At 46.4% G+C, this 24,531-nt stretch overlaps 1 pseudogene; it reads right to left on the bottom strand.

Moving 5' to 3' along the window:
* The window catches only part of LOC135219987 (leucine-rich repeat-containing protein 45-like), a 99,675-nt pseudogene extending 77,876 nt beyond the window's left edge, over window positions 1-21,799 (bottom strand).
* Window positions 21,800-24,531: the final 2,732 nt, after the last annotated feature.

Genomic DNA, 24,531 nt, shown 5'->3' with positions numbered 1-24,531 from the left:
CTGATTTTTCAGGGCCCGAAGGCACAACAGATTTAGGTGTACCAACTACTGAATGTATAGTAGGAGAAACCTTACTACCCTTACTTCTACTGACTGATACACTCCTGGAGGAAGATCTCCGTATCCTATCACGCTCCAATTTCCGCACATAGGATTCATAAGCCTTCCAACCCGAATCAGACAGACATTCACACTCCTTACAAACGGTCAATTTATAAACACACGCGTGTTCTCTACAATTATTACATATTGTGTGTGGGTCTACCGAACCTTTCGGTAGCCTCACCTTACAACCTTCCATACAACACACTCTGGTGCTAGATAAACTAGTCCCAGACATCTTAGTTAAAGGAAAAAACCAAACCAAATTCAAATCCAATCCACTATCAGCGTAAGCCTAGTCACAATCCACGTTCGATAACCAAAAAACAAACAGGATACTCAAGTAACAGAGAAGTTTCGAAAATCCTAGACGGAGGTGTTGTAAACAGTGTTATCACACCGGCGACAGAAAAAATCTAAATAGAAAATGGGAATGGTTCCTGACACCCGCCTCCCAGCGGCAGGAATGGGTACTAACCACCTGGCCGACCACTGCGTGTGCCGGGAGTTTTTAAAATTCTGTCGGACTTCGGAGAAAATCCAGCTATATATATATCTGCTGGGTAAGTTTCATGAAAAAACTATGACTTCCATATGATGAAAGAGGCCATATTCAAGGTACAATCAAGCCATGATGCCAAAAGTGACGAAGATATCGCATAAGATAATCTTCAAAAGTGCAAAAAACTCATTTGTGCCAATGAGGTCTTACCTGCTAAAATAATTGGTTAAAGTGTCTTTTTTTTTTCATATTGAACTTTAAAAACTGGGCCAGGAATAGCTTTTATTTTAGCATCTGCAATATGACAATTTGTCCAAAATTGCATTTTTCCTAACTATACAAACCTGAGGTCCTTTACAATAGGAAGGTACTAGCGGCAGCTGGATAGGTCGTAAGCTTTCGAACAAGGGGTTCGGTAGTTAACTGCTTGTCCGACCAGGCGCGCGCGAGCGCGACTGGGAGGTAAACAAATCACTTTTGCTTTTGGCCCATGCAAAATACGCAGAGTGAGGGGTGGCAATGTGGGGGGAGGTGTGCTATGTGTAAAAGGACCTCAGGTTTGTATAGTTAGGAAAAATGCAATTTTGGACAAATTGTCATTTGTTCCGACACGGCATACAAAGCTTCGGTCCTTTTACAATAGGAAGACTCACTTCTGGTGGGAGGAATCTGAGTCTTTTGTGAACAGACTGGTGTTCGCCCAACCTTGGAAGCCTCCCTGGTCGTAAGAGAGGGATGGGATCCAAGCCTCTGTCCGATTGATCAGGGTGTGCCCGCCGAGGATCAATGGTCAGACCTCTGGACCGAGTACTAAGAGAGAGGCAACGCGTATCTCTTCGTACCAGCAATGTAAGAACTTGTTCCTGTACAGGAGCAAATATAAAGTCATGGGTTTGTCTCTTGTTGGCATCCACTTCCCCCCCCTTGTAGGAGGTATGTGTGGATATTCTGCTCCTATCCCTAGTGAAAGGGATAGGATGGGGGGCTCTGTCATATAGCTCACCTGCATCTCGTCCTCATCCAGCGTAGTGACGACCGTGGCCTCTGACCACAGGTAGAGGCGGATGGAAAAGATGGAAGAGAAAAGCCAGTCACTCACTCATTCACACATCCATCCGCACAGTCACCCCAGGAACTCGATGCTGTTCAGCCTCGAGGGTCTGGGTTAGCTACACAACTTGTTGAGCAGCCACCACGGGTCCCAAGGAAAAGGTATCCAAGGACCTGTGGGCAATATCCCGAAGGTAGAAGGTGAAAGTAGTCTGGTTAGACCAGACACCTGCCTTCAGGACTGCGCCACGGAGACGTTCTTACGAAACGCCAACGAGGGGCCAATACTTTCTGACTTCGTGAGCTCTCCGACGGGACGTACGGATGTCGTCACTACCATCAGCCTCATACGCCCTCCTGATGACCTCACGCAGCCAGAATGAAAGAGTGTTCTTGGATACTTTCTTTCTTGGTTACCCCGGTGCTAACGAAGAGGCGTCGACACTCAGGCCTGTGTCGAGTTTTCTTCAGATAGCGCCGTAGCGCCCTCACAGGACAAAGCAGCATCTCATCCGCATCATTATCGGTGAGGTCCATTAGGGAGGGAATCGTGAAAGACTCGAACCTGTCGTCAGGGACCGACGGTTTCTGAGTCTTTGCAACGAAGTTCGGGACGAAATCAAGCGTCACAGATCCCCATCCCCTCCCCCCCTGAGTGTCGTACATCATTGAAGTTCCCCTACTCTCTTCGCCGATGCCAGGGCCAGCAAGAAGAGGGTCTTGAGGGTCAGATCCCTGTCTGACGACTCTCGGAGTGGCTCGAAGGGTCTTCGAGTCAAACTCCTAAGGACGAGAGTCACGTCCCACTCAGGGGGCCTGAGTTCCCTGGGTGGGGCAAGACCTTTCGAAGCTCCTCATAAGCAAGGAGATCTCGAACGAGTTCGAGATGTCCAATCCCCTCAGTTTTCAGGACAAGTGCCAGGGCGGCTCTGTATCCGCTTTGACTGTGGGGACTGAGAGGAGCTTCTCTCGGTCGAAGAAACACGAGGAAATCCGCTACCTGCTGAAGAGTGGCTCTGAGAGGAGATAGACCCCGTCTACGACACCAACCACAGAAGACGGCCCACTTCCCCTGGTACACAGCTGCAGAGGACTGACGGACGTTTCCAGCCATCTCTGTTGCTGCGCTACGAGAAAAGCCTCTCGTTCGCAAGAGATGGTGGATAACAGCCAGCCGTGAAGTCGTAGGGACTGGACTGCTTGGTGGTACCGCTCGACGTGTGCTGGGGCGAGAAGGTTGTGCCAAGGGGGAATCTCTCTCGGTTCTCCTGCGAGAAGAGCCAGCAGGTCCGGATACCAAATGGCCTGTGGCCATTTGGGAGCCACCAGGATCATCCTGAGATTCGGGGTGACCAGTGCTCGACTGATCACCTTGCGAATCAGGCTGAACGGGGGAAAGGCATAGGCGAAGAGGTTGTCCCACAGGTGTTGAAGAGCGTCCTCTGCAGCTGCCCATGGGTCCGGCACGGCTGAAAGAAAACCTGAAGTTTTCTGTTGTGCCGGGTGGCGAACAGATCCACGACTGGTCGCCCCCACAGGTCGAAGAGCCTTTCCGCCACGTCCTGGTGTAGAGACCACTCGGTCCCTATCACCTGATCCCGACGGCTGAGCGTGTCTGCTACTACATTCCTCTTCCCTGGAATGTAGCGTGCCGACAGCTCTATTGAGTGTGCCTCGGCCCACTCGTGCACCTGCCGAGTCAACTGGTACAACGGGAGAGACACTAGGCCCCCCTGTTTGTTGACGTAGGCCACCACCGTGGTGTTGTCGCACATCAACACCACTGAGTGTCCCATCAAGCGGTCCTGAAACTCTTGGAGAGCGAGAAACGCTGCCTTGAGTTCCAGTACATTGATGTGAAGGTGCTTGTCGTTCTCGTCCCACACTCCCGAAGTCAGCAACTCCTCCAGGTGTGCGCCCCATCCCTCGGTCGATGCGTCTGAGAACAGCTGCATGTCCGGGGGGGGAGTGCGCAGAGGCACTCCTCTTAAGAGGTTCCTGTCGTCCAGCACCAGGCTAGGTCCTGCCTCACCCCCGGTGTCAGTGACACTGGAAGCTTGGGGGATCCGTCGCCTGTGACCAACTCTCCTTTAGTCTCCACTGGAGAGACCGCAGGTGAAGACGCCCGTGAGGGACTAACTTCTCGAGTGACGACAGGTGTCCGATCACGACTTGCCATCGCTGAGCTACCTGTTCCTGCCAAGACAGGAACTGGTTGGCTGCCTCCCTGAATCTGCTGATCCGCGAGTCTGCGGGGAAGACTCGCCCTGCTACCGTGTCGATCAGCATACCCAGGTACTTCATCCTCGCTTGGGGCTCGAGATCGGACTTCTCGAAGTTCACAACGATCCCCAGATCGCGACAGAACTCGAGTAGTCGATCCCTGTCCTGTAGCAACTGCGAGCGGGAGCTCGCCAGGACTAACCAATCGTCGAGATACCTCATCAGACGTATCCCGTGCGAATGGGCCCAAGCAGACAGACCAGAGTGAACACTCGCGTGAACACCTGTGGGGCGGTTGAGAGAACCGAAGCAAAGTGCCCTGAATTGGTACACCGTCCCGTCGAGGATGAAGCGGAGGTACTTTCTGGAGGACTGATGATGGGTATTTGGAAATACGCATCCTTCAAGTCCACTGAAAGCATGAAATCGTTCTCCCAAACCTGATGGGAGTCGAGCACGGAGCGTGCCGTCTCCATCGTGAACCGGGTCTGGCGAACAAAAACCGATTCAGGGGAGAGAGATCTATCACCGGGCGCCAGCCCCCCGTAGACTTTTCCACCAGGAAGAGTCGACTGTAGAAGCCCGGTGACTGATCCGTGACGATTTCTACAGCTCGTTTGCTCAGCATGGTCTTGATCTCCTGTCTCAATGCTACGTCCTTCGATGATCCTGGAACGTACGACTGCTGTTGGACCGGGTTGGAGGTGAGGGGTGGCCGAGATTCGAAGGGTAATAGATATCCCTCCCGAAGGACATCTACAATCCAGGTCTCGGCGCCGTAGCGCTGCCAAGTTGCCCAATGGCTGGCCAGGCACCCCCCACACCACTTCCGGCAGCAGGTGAGGGGGAACGCCGTCCCTAGCGTTTCCCCCCTTTCTTCGACTTCTTCCCAGAGCCTCCTCGCGGAGAAGGAGGGCTGGGAGGAGGGCTGGTTACGGCTCCCTTTGCAGAAGTCAAAGAGACAGAGTCTTTCCACGGGGCTTCGACGCGACTACTGTCTTAGCCACCGTGGAAGCGCTAGCCGAGCTCTTTGGCTTGGCCGCAGTTCGAGGCTGCCCAGAAGCCTTCGAAACTGCCTGGTGTACCAGACGTCACTGTCGTCAGTGCGCCGTCTGTCCACCGCAGCGTCCACCATCTCTCCTGGGAAGAGAGACGTGGAACTCCGTAACGGTCCATTGCGAAGTCCCAATGCCGCTTCACGCCCAGCCGCCCTGGAAACTCGAGTAAGGACAGCGTCCCTACGTCGGAGAACCAGGTTGGCCCACAGGTTTACCGTCTGGTGGGCAAGGAAGGAGATGGCTCTTCCTCCAGACTGGCAAAGTCTCCTAAAGGCCGAGTCATCTTCGGGAGAAATTCCCCCGGAGTTGGCTGCGACCTTAGATACTGTGAGGGCCCACAGATCTATCCAGGAGACGGCCTGGAAAGCTGCCATGGCAGTGGATTCCAGGCCGAGTGCCTCTTGCTGCGAGAACCATAGGTTCTCTGACAGGAGCTGCTGCAGAGACACCCGGCGTTAGCCTGGCTAATAACTCCGGGTTCACCTGTTTAGGGCGGCAATCGGGCGGGTCTTCAGACGGCACGTAGAAACGCCACTGTCGCAGTAGAGGAGGTGGAAGCAGCTTGCTCGACCTGCCAGACTTGAGAGAACTGTCTTGTCTGGGACAAGAGACTCTACCTGTCCAGCACTGAGTCGGCAAGCTCCGATCGCGGCAAACCCACCGTCGGTCTGGGTTCCCTCTTCGGGCCCAGAACGACTCGAGCCGGGACGTGGGCTCGGAATGGTGGGAGCAGCGATCCTTCCCCAAGGTCGTTGTGCTGACAAATCAGCGCAATTACCTCGGCAAAGTTCCTCTGAATCTCAGGAGTGACTGCATCCTGCGGAGTAGGACCATCCAGTCCCTCGAACAGGAGCAGCTCCCAAGATCCTCCCCCCTCAAGGGGAGGAACAGCGACAGACCCCTCTCGGTCTCCTCCAGCCACTTGCGCATACGACCTGGCCGGTCCGAGAACCGTGCCTGGTACGTAGGGCGTCGTGGTGGGATCCTGAGGGGCGCACCCCTCACGATCGCTCCTCAATACCTCGCTCCTCCCGGTGTAACCCGGGAGGAGGTTTGAAGGTATGGAGAGGCAGACCTGACGCTCCTTCGCTCGCTGGCAGAACCAGCGGGCTTGGAGGACTGCAGGCGATCGCCAACCTGCGGCGGCGATCGAGCTGCAGGCCTGGTCGAGCCATCTCGCTGTGGAGAACGGCTGGACCTGAGCACAGCGGCCCCGGTCTTGCGTGTCAGAAGAGCTGGTGCTGGTGGCCGTACCCGATCGCTCTCTGTGAGAGCGACGGTAGGGCGATCGGCGAGCTCCACTGTCACGGTGAGACCGATGCATATCCTCACGGCACGTCACGTCGCTGGTACCAGCCGTGGCTGGTGCCGGCGAACGGGGGGGTGGGGGGACCTCTTCCCAGCCTCAGCCCGTGGCCGGTCGTGGACCGTCACGTCAGCCCGGGTAGCCAGCTGGTCGCCGCGAGACCGAGAGCTGGTCTGGTGAGAGTCGCTTTGTGAGCGGCTGTCACAGTCTTCCGCTCCGTGCCGTGAACCTGACGTGAGCTGGCTCAGAGGTCTGGTTCCTAGCTGCACGGTCCGCTGGTGGGCGACCGTACACTCGGTACCTCTCGCGAACGAGAGGCCGAGACGGATCCTGCTGCCGTGGCAGAACCACTAACAGCAGGCGAGGAAGTGCCGGTGTTAGCCGGCACCCCTCTGGTCCCCGTAAGTCTTCTTCCTTGCGGAAGAAGAGGACCAGGGCCCTGACCTCCCGAAGGAGCAGGATGACCAGCGGAAAACCCCGAACCCCCCGGGTCTCACCGGAGCGAGACGGGCCTTAGAAGCTCCCGAGGAGACGTTCTTAGGGGGGGAGGAGGCGACCTTCTTCTTCTTAGGCTGTGAAGCCTTAGAAGATGAAGGGGGAGAGGCGGCAGACGACGACGAAGAAGACGATGAAGACGACGACGACACCTTCCTCCTCTTCCTCTTCTTCTTCGTCAGCTTCCTCAGGACCGATGTCAGATCTGTCATCCAGGGCGGAGCCAGGGCTGCTGTTGCCGAAGCAACAGGGCCCGGACGCACCTGTCCGAACAGATCGGCATCGGGAGCAGCGGCGCCACGAACAGGAACAACGTCAGCAGGTGCAGGCATCACAGGAACAGCAGTGGAGACGGCAGGAACAGAAACACAGGAACAGCAACAGTGGTCTCCGGCAACATCACGTCAGTAAACAGCGCCTGGGCAGGTACGGCAGGCTGTAACAGGCAGACCAGGTGGACGGACCAGCGGCACAGACATCCTAGGTACTGGTGGGAGGTCCAGGGGCGAGCTCTTCGGGCACACGAGTCCGGTCGAGGCAGCACGGCAAACCCAGGTGGCGGCGGCATCACTCCCCCGTGGTACGGCGATTGGCCCCTGCACCGATGTAGTTGGTGTAACAGAGACCGCGTGCGGTGTATACACCAGGTGAGGAGGTGAAGCATAGCCAGGAGTTGACAGGGTCGTGGTAGTGGTCGTCACCGTAGCGTGCGTGACCGCCACAGAGCCAGCGAGATGGTAGAGCAGCCCCTGGACACTCGGCACGCCCTGCAGACCCAACGATGCCCACACCTGTCCGAGGTCGTCCTTCGCGGCAACAGCACCTGAGGAAGCAAAGGTCGGGTGATTAGCAGGATCCTCTACCCGTCCGTGCGATGTAGACGAACGGATAGAGGACCCAGAGTACAACTCAACGTCGGGGTATCTCGCGCCCTCCTCCACACTCGACAGATCGGGTGAGGAGAAGGACCTAGAAACCCCCCCCGCAGGGGAAGGCGCCAAACGTGGGAGCTGGGCGGGGCGGCAGGAAAGAAGACGAAGTGTCCGTAACCAAAGGAGTCGCGGGAAAGCTCTCCGACGACTCCTTTGTAGGCCTTCACTTCTTCCTACCTTCGTACAAGCCCCACTGCGCCTCCGACCAAGACATACATACTTCACAGGGCTCGGCTCGGGTACATTCGCGGCCCCGACACCGAGCGCACAAAATATGGGGATCAATTTCTGGGAAGGAGCGGAACTTACCGCATTTACGCCCTTCGGTACCCGGGCACAATCTCCGGAGGGTAGCGGGGCGTGGAGACTCCATAATTGATCACAATTGTAATAATGATGATGAAAAAAGGAATGATTGTACTTACAATGTTCACTCAAAACGCAAACACAACCATACAACCAAGGGAAAGCAAACGACGAGAAGCGGGCAGAGAGCATAGAACACACACGTCCACTCGCTGTGAGGCCGAAAGCAAAAGTGATTTGTTTACCTCCCAGTCGCGCGCGCGCGCCTGTCGGACAAGCAGTTAACTACCGAACCCCTTGTTCGAAAGCTTACGACCTATCCAGCTGCCGCTAGTACCTTCCTATTGTAAAAGGACCGAAGGTTTGTATGCCGTGTCGGAACAAATACATTTTATGTTAGAGATGACTATAATTATCTGCATCATACAGTTATTAGTGGCATTCTTTCTTTCTTTTCTTTCATACAGGGGAAACTATTTGACTTAATATACCACATGGATATTCTGTAAGCAAGTTCTTACTTTATTCTATGAAGTGTGTGACTGCATTTCTCCTGACTTACCATAAGTAAAAGTGAATTCAAAAAGATATTCCCAATTCACAGAAAAATGATGAGCTTATAAAATAAAATGAAGCTCAAATTATATTCTATTCAGCTTTTTTCCAAAATTGTTTAAAAGTACAATATATTTACTAACCTTCAGTAAAGTTAACTCAACACAACATAAACCATAAGGGGTCTTTTTGGGTGCAATTTTGTTACTAACAAGTTAGTTTATGTACCAGTACAAAAATAGTTATTTCAAAAAATCTACCTAGAAAACTTATCTTTTAAGGAGTTAGGTAAAAGAAAAATCAAGATTTTGCTATTATATGAGCAGGCAAATCCAAAAATGATTAAACACAACAGAAACATTGCATACCTTGGAAAAGACAGTAGATGATTGCATAATTTTCCCCAACACTGCACATGTTCCAACTGACAAAGTCTGATTGGAAAAGTCCAAGATATCTCCCCTGGAAGAGAAAAAATAAAAATTGCAGTAAATATAAACCATAAGTACAAACAAAAATTTAGGACAGTTGAGGAGAATATGAAAATAAAACAAAATTAATCCCCAACATTTTAAGAAATTGAAAACCTTACAAACACAACCTACACGCAGTAAAAGTTGCGATTAAATGTTTATCTGTTACGTGTTCTTTTAAAAATCCAGCTATGCTGATGACAAATATGACATAATAAAACAAAGTTTTAATTATACTTACCCAGTAATTATATATATAAGAGTTTCACTCGCCTGGCAATTAAATTCCGAAATTCACGTGTCGCACTAACTTTTTTTATGATTTGTTTGGCTAGGTAGCAATGTCCCAAGAGAGAGGAACCACTTGGCAAAGAGCTCAGTTTGTTTTATGCCCTTAAAAAGAAAATCCATGCTAGGGGACGGAAGGTGGGCTCCGATTATAAATGTAATTACTGGATAAGTATAGTCCAAAATGATATTGTTATGATACAATAAAGTTTTATACATACTTACCTGGCAGATATATACATAGCTATTACTTCGTCGTCCCCGACAGAATTCGAATTTCGCGGCACACGCGGCAGGTAGGTCAGGTGATCTACCCCCCCGCCGCTGGGTGCGGGAAATAGGAACCATACCCGTTTTTCTAATTCATATTTTTTCTTCCAGCTGTCTCCTGAGGGGAGGCTGGGTGGGCCATTTAATTGTATATACTATCTGCCAGGTAAGTATGTATAAAACTTTATTGTATCATAACAATATCATTTTTATACATTCAACTTACCTGTCAGATATATACATAGCTGATTCACACCATTGGTGGAGGGTAAAAGACAGGCTATTACTGAATAGACAGGTAAACAACATACGTTGTAGGTAATAAATAAATAAAATGATATTGTTATGATACAATAAAGTTTCATACATACTTACCTGCAGATATATACATAGCTAAGACTCCGTCGTCCCCCGACAGAAATTCAAATTTCGCGCCACTACGCTACAGGTAGGTCAGGTGATCTACCGGCCTGCCCTGGGCGGCAGGACTAGGAACCATCCCGTTTTCTATCATATTCTCTCTTCCACCTGTCTCCTGCGGGGAGCTGGGTGGGCCTTTAATTGTATATATGCTAGCCAGGGGGGGTAAAGTATGTATGAAACTTTATTGTATCATAACAATATCATTTTCATACAATCAACTTACCTGTCAGATATATACATAGCTGATTGGCACCCTTCGGTGGAGGGTAAGAGACAGCTACTATATGGAATAGACAGGTAAACAACATATGTTGTAGGTATAAATAAAACCTTGGTTCCTACCTGATAGGTGGTAGACTTCGTGGGTGTTTGCCCAGTAGTCTGCATCACCTCAAGAAACTTTAGCGAGATATATGATCTATGGCCAAGAGTTCTTGTGGGTCTGCCGATGGGGTCTTATCCACTTACTCGGCAGAGCCTAAAAGGACTTTGTCAATGGGTGCTGATCCACTTATATGACAATACACCTTATGAAGGAGCACACAACCAATCCCGACCACCTGATCCTAACCATATGTTAGAACTAAGGATTGTTACGAGTTATCCCCGAACTCGTCACAACAACCGTAACTCAAAACCACTACGCACACATACATAATTTTCAAAAAAAAAAAAAAATTATACTCATCTAATTGGATATGACAAGAGTCTCTTACTGAACAACACAGACGGCCGCCCGTGCTAGCCTAAGTCCTCTATTGTTCGAAGAGACTCCAGACCATATCCAAAAAGAAGAAAAGTATATACATATTAAGGATTGGTGTCGGCTCCCGTACCCAGAATCGTATCCGCCGATACGAAAGGACCTAGAGAAAAACACTTCTCATATGTCACACGAACGTCTTTCAAGTAATGAGATGCAAATACTGAGTTGCATCTCCAAAATGTCGTATCTATGATGTTTTTAAGCGACATATTCTTATAAAACGAGAGAGACGTCGCTACAGCTCTTACTTCATGAGCTTTTACTCTCAGTAGTTGTAACTGTTCGTCAGGACAGACCTTATGAGCGTCCGTAATGACGTTTCTTACAAAGAACGCCAGAGCATTCTTGGACATCAGTCTTGTGGGGTCTTTTACCGCGCACCAAAGACCTTGTCTAGAGCCTCCCAACTGACGCTTTCTCTGAAGGTAGAACTTCAGCGCTCTAACAGGGCATAGAGACCTCTCTGCTTCTCTGCCTACGAGACTCGACATTCCTTTGACTTCGAATGACTTAGGCCAGGGATTCGTGGGATTCTCGTTTTTCGCTAAAAACAGGGTCTTAAACGAGCAAATAGCCGAGTCTCCCTTGAATCCTACTTTATCCTGCAGAGCTTGTAATTCACTAATTCTCTTTGCCGTAGCTAAAGATAATAGGAATAGGCATTTTCTAGTTATGTCTCTAAACGATGCCAGATGAGGAGGTTCGAATCTATCCGATGACAGATATTTGCGGACTACGTCCAGGTTCCAGTTCGGAGGTACTGGTTCCTTAGACTTGAAGATCTACAAAAGATCTTATGAGATCGTGGAGATCTTTATTATTTGCCAGATCTAATCCTCTGTTCCTGAATACAGCCGAGAGCATACTTCTGTATCCCTTTATTGTGGATAACGGCTAGATGAGATTTTACTCTCAGGAATAGCAGGAAATCAGCAATTTCCGCTATAGAGGTAGTGGAGGAGGACAACTTCTTGGATCTACACCACCTTCTAAATACCTCCCACTTCGACTGGTATACTTTCGTAGTGGAGGTTCTGCGTGCTCTCGCGATCGCGCTTGCCACTTCGCGAGAAAAGCCTCTCGCTCTGACAAGTCTTTCGATAGTCGAAAGGCAGTCAGAGCGAGAGCGGGGAGGTTTTGATGGTACCTCTTTGAAGTGGGTGGTTGTCTGAGAAGATCCGTCCTTCTTGGTAGGGATCTTGGAAAGTCTACGATCCACTTTACACCTCCGTGAACCATTCCTGGGCCGGCCAAAAGGGGGTGGGGGCTATTAAACGTCCATCCTCGTCTCCTTTGACGCCGCAAACTTTTTCATTACTAACCCCAGGATTTGAATGGGGAAAAGCATAAACGTCTACTCGAGACCAGTTTAGCAGGAAGGCGTCCACCATAAGTGCTCTTGGATCTTCCACGACCGAGCAAAACACTGGGAGCCTTTTTGAAATGAATGTTGCGAAGAGATCCACATGAGGTGAGTTCCCCACAGAGACCAGAGAATCGAGACACACTTCCTCGTGTAGTGTCCATTCTGTATGAAGGACCTGGTTCCTCCTGCTGAGCCTGTCCGCCCTCACATTCCTTACTCCCTGTACGAACCTTGTCAGACAGGGAGATGTTCCTGTGAGACGTCCCAAAGTAATAGATCTCTCGTGAGCTCGTAAAGGAACGAGGAGTGCGTCCCTCCCTGTTTCCGAATGTAGGCAAGTGCGGTGGTGTTGTCCACGTTTACTTGCACTACCTTGTTTGACACCAGCGGTTCTAGGCTCTTCAAGGCCAGATGTACGGCGAAGAGCTCTTTGCAGTTTATGTGCCAAGACACCTGTGCTGGTTCCCAGGTGCCTGACACTTCCTCTGAGCCTAATGTCGCTCCCCAACCTCTCTCCGACGCGTCGGAGAACAACACTAGGTCTGGGTTCTGTGTTCTTAGAGAGATCCCTTTGTTCTCTTCCAGAGGGAGCAACCACCATTGTAGGTGTGACTTTATCTCCTCTGGAATGGAAAAAACGTCCGACAGTTGTCCGGTTTTTCCAGCTCCAAGACCTCTTGAGGAAGAATTGAAGCGGACGTACATGCAGTCTTCCTAGAGGGACGAATTGTTGTAGCGAGGAAAGCGTCCCTAGAAGGCTCAACCATTCCCTCGCTGACGTTTGTTGCTTCTCTAAGAAGAGAGAGACTATTCGCAAACCTTTTGCGATTCTCTCTTGCGAAGGAAAAACTCGAAAACCCCGAGAATCCATCCGAATCCCCAGATAGACTAGGTTTTGTCTGGGGGTCAGCTGAGACTTCTCGAGGTTCACAAGCAATCCCAACGCTTTGATTAAATCGAGAGTTAACTTTAGGTCCTCCAAGCACTGTCTCTCCGATCTGGCCCTGATGAGCCAGTCGTCCAGATACATAGAGACATTCACTCCTTTGAGGTGAAGAAACCTCGCCACATTCTTCATCAGGCTTGTGAAGACCTGAGGAGCTGTGTACAGGCCGAAACACAAGGCTCTGAACTGAAAGATCCTTCCCCCCGTCATGAAACGGAGGTACTTCTTCGATGAAGGGTGGATCGGGACGTGAAAGTAGGCGTCTTGGAGATCTAAAGACACCATCCAATCTCCCTGACGTAATGACGCCATGACTGAAGCAGAAGTCTCCATGGAGAACTTCTCCTTCTGAACAAATTTGTTTCAGAGAGCTGACGTCCAGTACTGGTCTCCAGACCTCCCGAGGCTTTCTCCACCAGAAAAAGGCGATTGTAAAACCCCGAGCGTTGATCCCGTACCAATTCTATCGCTCTCTTGTCCCACATTTGCTCCACCATCGATCGAAGAGTATCCCTCAGCACAGGATCCTTGTATTTGGCTGATAGTTCCCTTGGTATGACGTTAAGGGAGGAGTGTTCAGGAAAGGGATACGATATCCCTTCCTTAAGATCACCAAAGATGACGCGTCTGCATTTATCAGTGTCCAGGCTTCCACAAATCCCAGGAGCCTGGCACCTACTGGTGCTTGGAGGAGAGAATCTTCATTTTCCTTTCTTAAAGGGACGAAAAGCAGATCTACCTCTCTTCTCTGGAGCCTTCCTCCTTGTGGAAGGTCTGGAGGTCGGAACACCTCGAAAGGGCTGCACCGTTGTACTGGGTCCTTTCTTGTCCGATGTAGCAACAGGTTTCTTCTTTCTTGCTGACTGCGTCAGCAGATCCTGAGTTGCCTTCTCAGTTAAAGAATGCGCAATGTCCTTTACTAACTGAGAAGGAACAAAAAGTCAGATAGAGGCGCATATAGAAGTGCTGCTCTCTGAGCATGTGAGACTGCCTTAGTTAAGAAGGCGCCATATACAGTCCTTTTCTTTAAAAGGCCTGCTCCAAACAAAGAGGTTATTTCAAAAGATCCATCCTGTACCGCCTTGTCAATACAAGACAATATGCATAATAGGGCTTCAGGTTCGATTCCTTCCGAATCATGTGCTTTCTTGGACATCACCCCAAAGGGACCAATCTAAGAAGTTAAAAACTTCCAATACACGAAAGAGTCCCTTGAGGAGATGATCCAGTTCCGAAATACCCATGTAATCCGTGCAGAATTGAGACTTGGACGCCTTGAAGCGTCAACCAAAGTCGAAAAATCTGTTTCGGTTGTAGAAGGGAGAGCAATACCCATATTCTCTCCCGTCTGATACCAAACGCCTCTTTTCCCAGCCAATCTTGCTGGAGGCATACAGAAGACTGTCCTTACTAAGTCTTTCTTAGACTTCATCCAAGAGTCTAAGGAATGTAAAGCTCTTTTCATCGATATGGTAGGTTTCATTTGAGAAAAGACGAAGGCTTCTTCGTCTTAGTACTGGAAAAGAGCGAGCGCGGAGAAGGAGGAGCGGCAGGAGTCAACTCGTCTCCGTACTCCTCCAGCAGTAGGTAGTCAACACCTTATAGTTAGAGAGACCTTCTCTTCCACTATATTCGTCATCCGAGTTTTCCTCTAACTCGGGATCAACATGCTTCTCCGCTCTCCTTTCCGAACGTTCGTCTTCTTGAGGCGACAAACTCCTAATAGGAGAGGGGCTAAGGGAATGATACTCCTTCCTCTTTCCCGCTCTAATAGTCTTTGAAGGCGTCATAGGCTTCGGCTTCTCTAGAATTTTAGAAGACGCTTCCCGCTTACATGACGCTTCCCGTTCTCCAAGCGTCATGGATGACGTCTTTTGCTGACGTCTCGATGACGCTTCGCGCTTGGCAGACGCTCCGCTCTCCAAAGGCGTCTTACTTGGCGTCTAATATTGGACGGAGCGTCATGTCTATGCTCCCTTTTCCAATGACGCTTCGCGTCTAAAAGACGTCTTACGTCTCTCTGGCGTTACGACACTCTCGTAATCACTGTTCTCGCTTTCGAACTAGACGTTTCTGTAAGACGTTTAGCCGTTTCCCGTCTGTATGACGCTTCTCGTTGAACAGGTGAGAGAGGACGAGACTTCTTAATTGGAAGCGTCACGTCCTTCCGACGTGGCGCTAAAAACTACACTAGAGATGACAGTTGCTCTTGAACTGCCATGATGATCTTTCTTGACGCTTCTCCCACGTCCAGTGCATGACGTCTTTCGTCATCACTCGGGGGAGAAGAAAGAAAGGGTACTTCCGCGTACTCTTCAGGTGACGCTGACGCCCCCTTCGCTTTCTTGCTAGATGACGGAGGCGTCATCTGAGAAACGCTTCTGGACTAGAATCTATGTCAGGCTTCATATGACGCTTCAGCGGTCTTGACAAGTTCGATTCCTTCCACCCTCGTTTAGGTGAGGGAGAGGGAGATGACGAGAAACACTCGTGAATGACGCTTTTTCTAAAGCATCCTTGAGCCGCCTGCCACGAAGCAGAGCTAGCTAAGAATGGGGACGGTCTGACCGTTGGGATCCCCACAACCTCCTTAAGGCTTTCGACTTTCCTTCTCCTCTGGGCTTGTGAGCTTGGAAGAGGTCTAGGCCTGGGAGCGTCGCAGGGACGATCAAACGCCCCCTCCACAACACTGGGAGAACTCACTTCACAGTAATGTTCACTTTCACTAGCCTTACCTTTGAAGTCCGCCATCTTGGACTTCATCTCTCTAATTGTAGCTTTCAGATTGGTGATTTCCGATGCCGAATCCGAAAAAGCACTCTGAGAATGAGATACATAGGGAGAATCTACATCAGTAGGATTAGAATTATCAGTGAAAGGCTCAATAGGCCTTAAACTCACACCTTTCAATCGTCTAATTCTATCCCTCTCTAACTTCTTCAAATAAGAAGTCAAAGTCTTCCACTCTTCTGCATTCAATCCCTCGCATTCCTTACAAGTATTAATTAGCAGAACACTGAAACCCCCTACATTTACGGCATACAGTGTGAGGATCAACCGAAGCTTTCGGTATCCTCACCCTGCAGCTACATTCACACACATTCTCACACTCACATTAGAATCAGACATACTGAGAAAAATCCAAAAGAGTTATTCCAAAACAGTCCACAGTAGCGAATGCCAAAACACGATCCAAATACGTCACCAAAAAGCGAAAAACGTTGATCAAAGGTTGAAAATGAATCTAAGTCAGGAGGTAATAACAACAATGTTGATACCACCGGCGACAGAGAAAATATGATAGAAAACGGGGATGGTTCCTAGTCCTGCCGCCCAGGGCAGGCCGTAGATCACCTGACCTACCTGTAGCGAGTGGCGCGAAATTTGAATTTCTGGTCGGGGCCGACGGAGTCTTAGCTATGTATATATCTGACAGGTAAGTTGATTGTATGAAAACCTTGGTTCCTATGTGTTTAGACGAAGGGTCGACTTCCTAGCTATTGCTAGTAGTCTTCGTCTCAAGAGCCTCAGCGAGGATGATGAACCTATGGCTAAGAGTTTCTTGTAGATCTGTCAATGGGTCTATCCACTTACTTGACAGAATCTAGTGGTCATTGTCAATGGGTCTTATCCACTTACATGACAATACACCAATGCCTATTGGCATAATTTAAGGAGCACAACACCGATCCCGATCACCTGATCCTAACACGAGGGTTTGTGCTTAATTTGAAAAAGAGCTATCCCCAAACTCATTTCAAATAACCCCAGAAAATAATACACTTATGTTAAAATAAAAAAAATTTAATTCACTAGTTAAGGATCAGTGTCGTCTCCTATCCCAGCAACGCATCCGTGGACACGTATAACAAAGAGAGAAGGATCCTCATAGGCCCACTTGATCTCCTTCGTGCAAAGAGAAGTCAACACAGAGTTGCATCTCCCGTTATTACAGCTAATATGTCTCTCACGACATATTGTTATGGAAAGAACAAGAATTGTTAAAAGCTCGCACTTCAAGCGCTTTTAATTCTTAGCTGTTTGAAGGAATCATCAAGTTACTCAAGAAGTGTTTTAGAGATTCCACTGTTCCAAAGAAGACCAGGGCTTTCTTTGAAATAGATCTCTTCTGGATGAAGCCCAGAGCCTGGCTTGCGCCTGGCTGGCGCCTAGCTGGTGCCTCGCGCCAGCCAGGCGCCTCACCCCTGGCTGGCGCCTCGCGCCTGGCTGGCGCCTCGCGCCTGGCTGGCGCCTCGCGCCTGGCTGGCGCCTCACTCGCGCCTGGCTGGCGCCTCGCGCCTGGCTGGCTCCTCGCGCCTGGCTGACTTCTCCCCACTTGCTGGAGATTCGAGCTTGTTAAGAGTCTCAATGAAAACTGGCGATGTCCATCTCAGACACTTATTTGCCTGATTTATTCGCCTCTAGCGCATCTGCACCAGATTGGAGGCCTACTCCTTCTCCTCACCAGACAATGACAGAGTTTATTTGGACTGTAATTTTCCCAGGGCATATAAACAATAATTATTAAGATCATGCAGTATTGATCAAAATTATTGTAATTTTTTTCCCAGGACTATAAAGAATTAATTATTAGGATTTTCGAGTCCCCTACTGTCATTTGAAGCCCCAGCAATCTGTCACTCCTGTAGGTCTTCACATTTGCCATGTTGTCTAACAATTTGTGCCATAGGAAAGAAAGGCTCCTTTTGGGCAACCGGCTACAATTTGATCTGTAACTTACATCTATGAAGTTGAGCATATCTGAAGTCTTCCTGTCTTCATGTGGCCAGAGCTGCATTCTTACAATGCAATGATGCCTTTAAAGTTTTTGCAGAACATGTTTAGGGGAGAACATTCCGTTTAAGGCCAAAAATATTCCAATAGATTATATCTAATGTATCCATGGTTACTCACGAAGATGGGAGATGAAAGTGCCAATCATTTGGGTGGATGGGGGGTTAGCCACTTGCCGTGAGAGGTTGTTTGGCACTTGCAGTGGAAGTGACCCTCCTTGCGGTGTCAGTAAGTTCCCCTGGGGCTGGGTTGGTACCGGATTAGGTTATATCTTGTGACTTTTATATTAGAAGCAAAATTCTCGCCTTTAATAACATCGAGATGTTGTAATAGGCAGGTAATCCTGTAAGCCACTTTATGTTTAATTTTGCATGGGAGTTTGTTGGAGATGAGGGGGTCAGAGCCGTGATAAACCTGACCCTCTCCACATAGCATCCAGCATCATCGATGAGCGCAGATTGTGAATCAGTAAGTGACATCTCTTCTCAGGTTTCAGGCAAGGTGAATCACATTTTGTTGGGACTTCAGTCCAGCAGGCAATGAGAGGTTCTATTTTTTTTCTACTTGTTTGTATCTGCCAGCCACCAGACCCCTTATGATTACTCTCATCCACATCCACAATGGGGGATTTTGGGGGAGAGATAGGGTTCAGAGATTCACGAGGGCAGGTGATCGTCACTGAAGATCCATCTTCCACTGGAGGCACTGGGGAGAGAGAAGAGGTTGCCAACCCAACAGTCCCCTCAGAACGGTCTATAGGTGATGGGGGCACTTCAACGAGAGAGAGAGGTCAGCTGACACCGATGGATGGGTATGGCCATCTCAACTTTGTGTCCCACCCTCCCAATTCTCCTGTGTTGCTGGGAGGCGAGGAAATAATGGATGCTGCGTCCAAATGAGTCTGGTGGCTTTGTCTGTGCTTTTGTCTAATGATTCCTGCACCCCATTTCCCGAGTTGTTCACAGGACAGTCAGGTGCGAAAGCAAGACCTGCAGTGAAGGGAACCTGCTGGTCTAGAACACCAAGCCACTGCAAGACTGGACCTGACTGCTCCTCTATTATACCTGAAGAAGGATAACAGATGGGTTAATAGAAGGGGCTCCTTGTCCTCCTAAGGGATCAGCTCCCTTAAGGTTACCTGAGGCCCCATGCCGAGGTCTTTCTGAAACATGAGGCGAAAGGAAGAAGAGGAGGCCTCATTCATAGAAGGAGCAGTGCAGGGAACTCCATGGGGTAGACAATGAGGAGGAAGGAAACTGGTGCCGAGGGAATCGTAGGGGCTGTGACTCCAAGACAGTCTCTGCACCACTCCCCAGGCGTTCCGTTCCCTTCCTGGAGCTTACACATTGCACAGGGGTTAAAGAATAACACTGGTCACAAGATCACAAAATAATGTAGGATTGCAATCCCATCCTCTGCAAACCTATCCATTGCAGAGGATATGAGGATTGATATCCACACTGAATATGTAATTATTACGCTTCTTGCTGCCCAGCCCTAGTCATATACTCTATGGAGGGGTAGGCTAGAAGCAGGCACAATAAAATTATGGGTTTGTAAGGTTAAAATATGCCGAAATCAACGGCAAACCAAAAGTAACAATACATAAAACACAAAAGTAAGAAAAGATCTCACCGTGAAAGTAATGCAAAGAGCTAACAACAGTCAAAACAAGAGTGATGTAACACACGTCATCACCTGACAGCAGCTGAAAGCGAAGTGAATACATACACCCAGGAGGGCAGATTCCCCCTCCCAAGCAGTAGTTCAACTACCAAACTACCTTGCTATAAAAGTCTAGCGGCCGTTTCCAGCTTCACCGAAGATGATTCCTAATGTAAAGACCGATGGTTTGTAGGGTAAAACACCGCATGGACTGCCAACTCACCGACTACCATGGCTAGGCCACCCTCCAAAAAAGTACTTTTAACGCGTCCTGACACCGGAGATGGTCATCAGTCACTAGTTGTTGGTGAGAGGAGCTAAAGACCTCTACTCTCCTTTCGAAGTAAGTATTTTCTCCAAAGTTAGAAATTAAGGCCATATTCTAAGATTTAAATAGAGTAATGAAAAGGGTGGCCAACGCAGTGCACACACCACCAAAACGCTTTTGAAATTTTTACTTACAACTCGGAATATTAGTAGATTGACGCCATGTCAATGTTTGCGGAGTTGCTTTTGTCAATAAACTTCCCATTTCCTGTGCTAAATCTGCCACACCACTTGTACCCATAGAAGCTGGGGCACTTTCATCACAACAATCGTACACCCAACCTCTAACCATACTTATCGAAGGGGACTACGGCATTCTTTGCGGCGTTTTGCGGCATTTTGTACTCTTCAATTGTTTATCAGTGTTGTCAATTGGTATGTGTTTACCATCCAAACTGGGTATGAGACTAACACAAAACCGGGGAAATAAGTTAAATTATCGTATCTATTTGTAGTATATATAGCATATTACAGCCCAATTTTGTCAAATTACTGCATTACTATGACAACTAGAATTCATGGAAGTATACATCCAAAATATTTGTAATTTTTCGGGGTTAATTTGGTTGCAAAAAAGGGATAATAGACATGAATTAAATAAACATTTTGAAGTAAAGTTAAATTAAATAATAAGTAAATGTAAACAATTAAGGGAGTAAAGCTTTGCACCCATAATCAATGTTGTCGTCTGCTGCTTGTAACTGTGTTTGCGGAGTGAGTACTTAGGAACCAGGAACAGCCACATGGTTCAAGTGCAATGTGGAGTGAATTAAGACCAAAATGTGTATAATTACAATCAAATAAGCACTGTGGAGTTTCAGTTGTGATGGCAGTAAGGATGAAACCACCGATTACAAGGTAAAAATGAATTCAGTTCAAACCATGGCCCCGGGAATAAAAGGTTTCATACTTTCACTAATATAGGCAACAAAATGTTGTTTTATTGTGCTGATTACAACTGCAATCTTGAGTAAGATCAATAAACGTTACATATATATATGCTAACATTGTCATATGAGGGCTGGGAAGGCTGGGAAAGATGGTGGATTGTCCGCGGTTAGAACGGCCAGCCACACGATTGCCGCCATATTGGATTTCAAAACCGCCTTGAAACATATTTTACGAAGAGCTCACATGCTTATTTTAGTTTGTATGGGGCTTTCATATGTCACCTTATGTTGACGAAACTTCAATCTTCTGAATGGTATGCTTAAAGTTGTAATTGTATTCTTGTTTCACCAATTAAATATCAAGTGAATAAGGCCGAGCCACGCGATGATGATGGATCGTCTGCGGTTTGTTTACCCTACTAGCTGGGCTAGGTATAGATAGGTAGGTATAGGGTAAAATACCAAATGGCAGGCCTCTACCGTAGCATGACCACCTTCCCAGAAAAAGTACTTTAACTCGTCCTGTAACCCAGGCTGGACATTAGTCAAGAGCAGCGTCCGTCAAAGCAACACCTCAAGACCTGTACTTTCCTCTCGAAGTCAGTTTTTTTTCTCCTAAATTAAGGCCATAATTTCCGATTTTCGGGAAGGTGGTCGCGCTATGGTAAAGGCAGGCCATTCGGTATTTTACCCTACTAGCCTGCAGGATTAGGGTCAGGGAAACACGAAACAAAATCATCGAGAGGCGCGATGGGTTAATTTAGTCTGAAATCTGGTCTCGATTACTTAGATTAACACAGAAAAATAGCATAAACTACGCTAGCTAAAGCTAAGCAGTAAAAAAATGACGCAACAAACTAGGTAGCCTAGTAGGTCATAGGATACTAGGCTAGAACGTACGAAAGTGAACTTACTGCTTTAAAATGTCTCTCACGCATTCTTGCACCTCGATATTGTATTTCTTGCATAACTGTTTGTACTGTTCATCAGGTGAAGCCATAAACCGTAAAAAAATAAGCGTCGTCAAGCTGCCTAACTTTCCATCAAAGTTCGTAACACCGCAAAAATATGTTTGTTTACAAACAAACCTAAATCTTGCCTTCCTATTGGTCGAGAGGAATGGTGACGTCAATATAGACCGTATACAAAACAACTCAGTGGTGTTTAGAGCAAGACCGATTGATTTACCATCTTACCACTCTCATTATTGTTTTATATGGCCCTTGATGTGAGTGTTTCTTGGTTTCATCATTGGTCGTATCTTTCATTAAACAATTGATTAATATGTGAAATTACTCATAGTAGACATATTATTTTTAATAATGCATAAATTAAGCACGTGTAGAAACAAACTTACACAAGCACACATGCATACACATATATATCCAATGTAGAACTAAGGAATTGTTTATATGTATATATATATATATATATATATATATATATATATATATATATCATATATATATATATATATATATATAGTATGTATGTATGTATGTATATATATAAGCGAATACCACAGGAAAATGATAGTCAGAAATCCAAGTGCCTTTCGTCTTTACTAAGACATTGTCAAGGAACGAATGAAATACAGCTGGAGAGAAAGTTATCAGGTAAACAACAAGATCAAGAAACCAGATGGTAATTGTCAAAAGGAAAAAATTAAGGAGATTATCCAGGACTATCGGATATCACACGGTCACAAACTTAAACATAGATTAAGCCTAACAGAAAACTACAAAGTTTAAATAAACTAAGACTTAAATTTAGAACATTTCAATTATTTGACTTGATGAAACAAGATTCAATGATATTCCTTTTTAACTGTGTCATTACATGGGATTAAGGCTCTTGCTTGACTCCAGTTCGATATTTGCCCAGTTCTCACAGAATATCGGTGCTGTTTGGAGACATTGTGAAAGAGATTAACCGGTTTGTCTGTAATAGACTTTTTCACACTTTTGCAAGGAATTTTCATATATGCAGCCTGGAAGATCTTCAGGAGAATTTTTTATTACTAAATTCTTCACATTAATATTACTGAAAACAACATTTATGTTAAAAAGCTTTAAAATTCTAGGAATAACTAAAAACCTTTCATCATAGGGTAATTTTCGAATGTATGCTTATTCTAAATTCAAGTTTGTCATTAGTTAGATAAAATGTTTTTTTAGATCTTTTCCATGCCACATCTACAAAAGTCCTTGGGTATTTAAGTTTCAAGGCAATATCACGAAAATCTCCAGGAGTTCCTTAATAATCTCAATAAAATTTTAGTCCCTTCTATAAAAATTTACTGTAGAGGAAAGAAAGAAATTGTAATTTGAATTTTCTTGATGTAACTAACTGTCCATAGAAATTATAGAAATTTCGCCTTTTCAGTCTTTCGGAATCAACTGATATTGCCTCTTTTCTTCATTACTACTCTAATCACCATCAAAATGTTAAATTCTCTTTTTTTTTCTGGGATGTTCCTAAGGGCTTTACGTGTCTGTAGCCCGCAGTTTATTGACGCTGAGATTAAAACTATTATGATATTGCACTGAAACTTAAATACCCAAGGACTTTTGTAGATGTGGCAAGGAAAAGATCTAAAAAAACATTTATTGAACTAATTACAAACTTGATTAGTAAGCATAACATTCTAAAATTACCCTATGATGAAAGGTTTTTATATATTCTAGAATTTTAAAGCTTTTTAAACATAAATGTTGTTTTCAGTAACATTAATGTCAAGAGTTAAGTAATAAAAATTCTCCTAAAGGTCTTCCAGGCTGCATTTATGAAATTCCTTGCAAAAAGTGAGATAAAGTCTATTACGGACAAACCGGTAAATCTCTTTCACAACGTCTCAAACAGCACCAATATTCCGTGAGAACTTGGCAAATATCGAATGTATTATTCGTGCATATGAGAGATTTAGACCATCCTATTAACTGGAGTCAAGCAAGAGCCTTAATCACATGTAATGACACAGTTAAAAGGAATATCATTGAATCTTGTTTCATCAAGTCAAATAATGGAAATGTTCTAAATTTAAGTCTTGGTTTATTTAAACTTGATGCCTTCACAATGAAAAAAGTTGTAAATAAATATAAGTAACAAAATTAATATATTCAGTTTTACATGTTTTTGACTATACGGATACTTTGTAGTTTCTGTTAGGGTTAAATCTATGTTTAAGTTTATGACCGTGTGCTTTCCGATAATCCTGGATTATCTCCTTAATTTTTTACCTTTTGACAATTAGCCTTCTGGTATTCTTGATCTGTTGTTTACCTGATAACTTTCTCTCCAACTGTATTTCATTCGTTCCTTGACAATGTCTTAGTAAAGGCGAAAGCGCTTGGATTTCTGACTATCATCTGTGGTATTCGCTTATTATTTTATATATATATATATATATATATATATATTATATATCATATATATATATATATATATATATATATATATGTGTGTGTGTGTGTGTGTGTGTGTGTGTGTGTGTGTGTGTGTAATCTTTCATTTCGTCGCTTATTGATATAAGCAACAGGGAGGTCGAAGAGAATAACACCCATAAGAATATCAAGATCAAACTCTTCTTACCTTCATTGTTGGCATATCTTGAAAAATTTGAGGGTTTGAGTAATAATAATAATAATAATAATAATAATATAATAATAATAATAATAATAATAATAATAATAATAATAATAATAATAATGTTGCGGGGAAATGAGTTCTCCCGGAGTTACATATAAGCTCTAGACTGCAACCTTCAGTGCTTATTGATGAGTCGTATATGTTGA

This window comes from Macrobrachium nipponense, chromosome 1, assembly GCF_015104395.2.
Source record: "Macrobrachium nipponense isolate FS-2020 chromosome 1, ASM1510439v2, whole genome shotgun sequence".
NCBI classification, from domain to species: Eukaryota; Metazoa; Arthropoda; class Malacostraca; order Decapoda; family Palaemonidae; genus Macrobrachium; species Macrobrachium nipponense.
The sequence above is the reverse complement of the archived record's forward strand: the minus strand, read 5'-3'. Positions and strand labels throughout refer to the sequence as shown.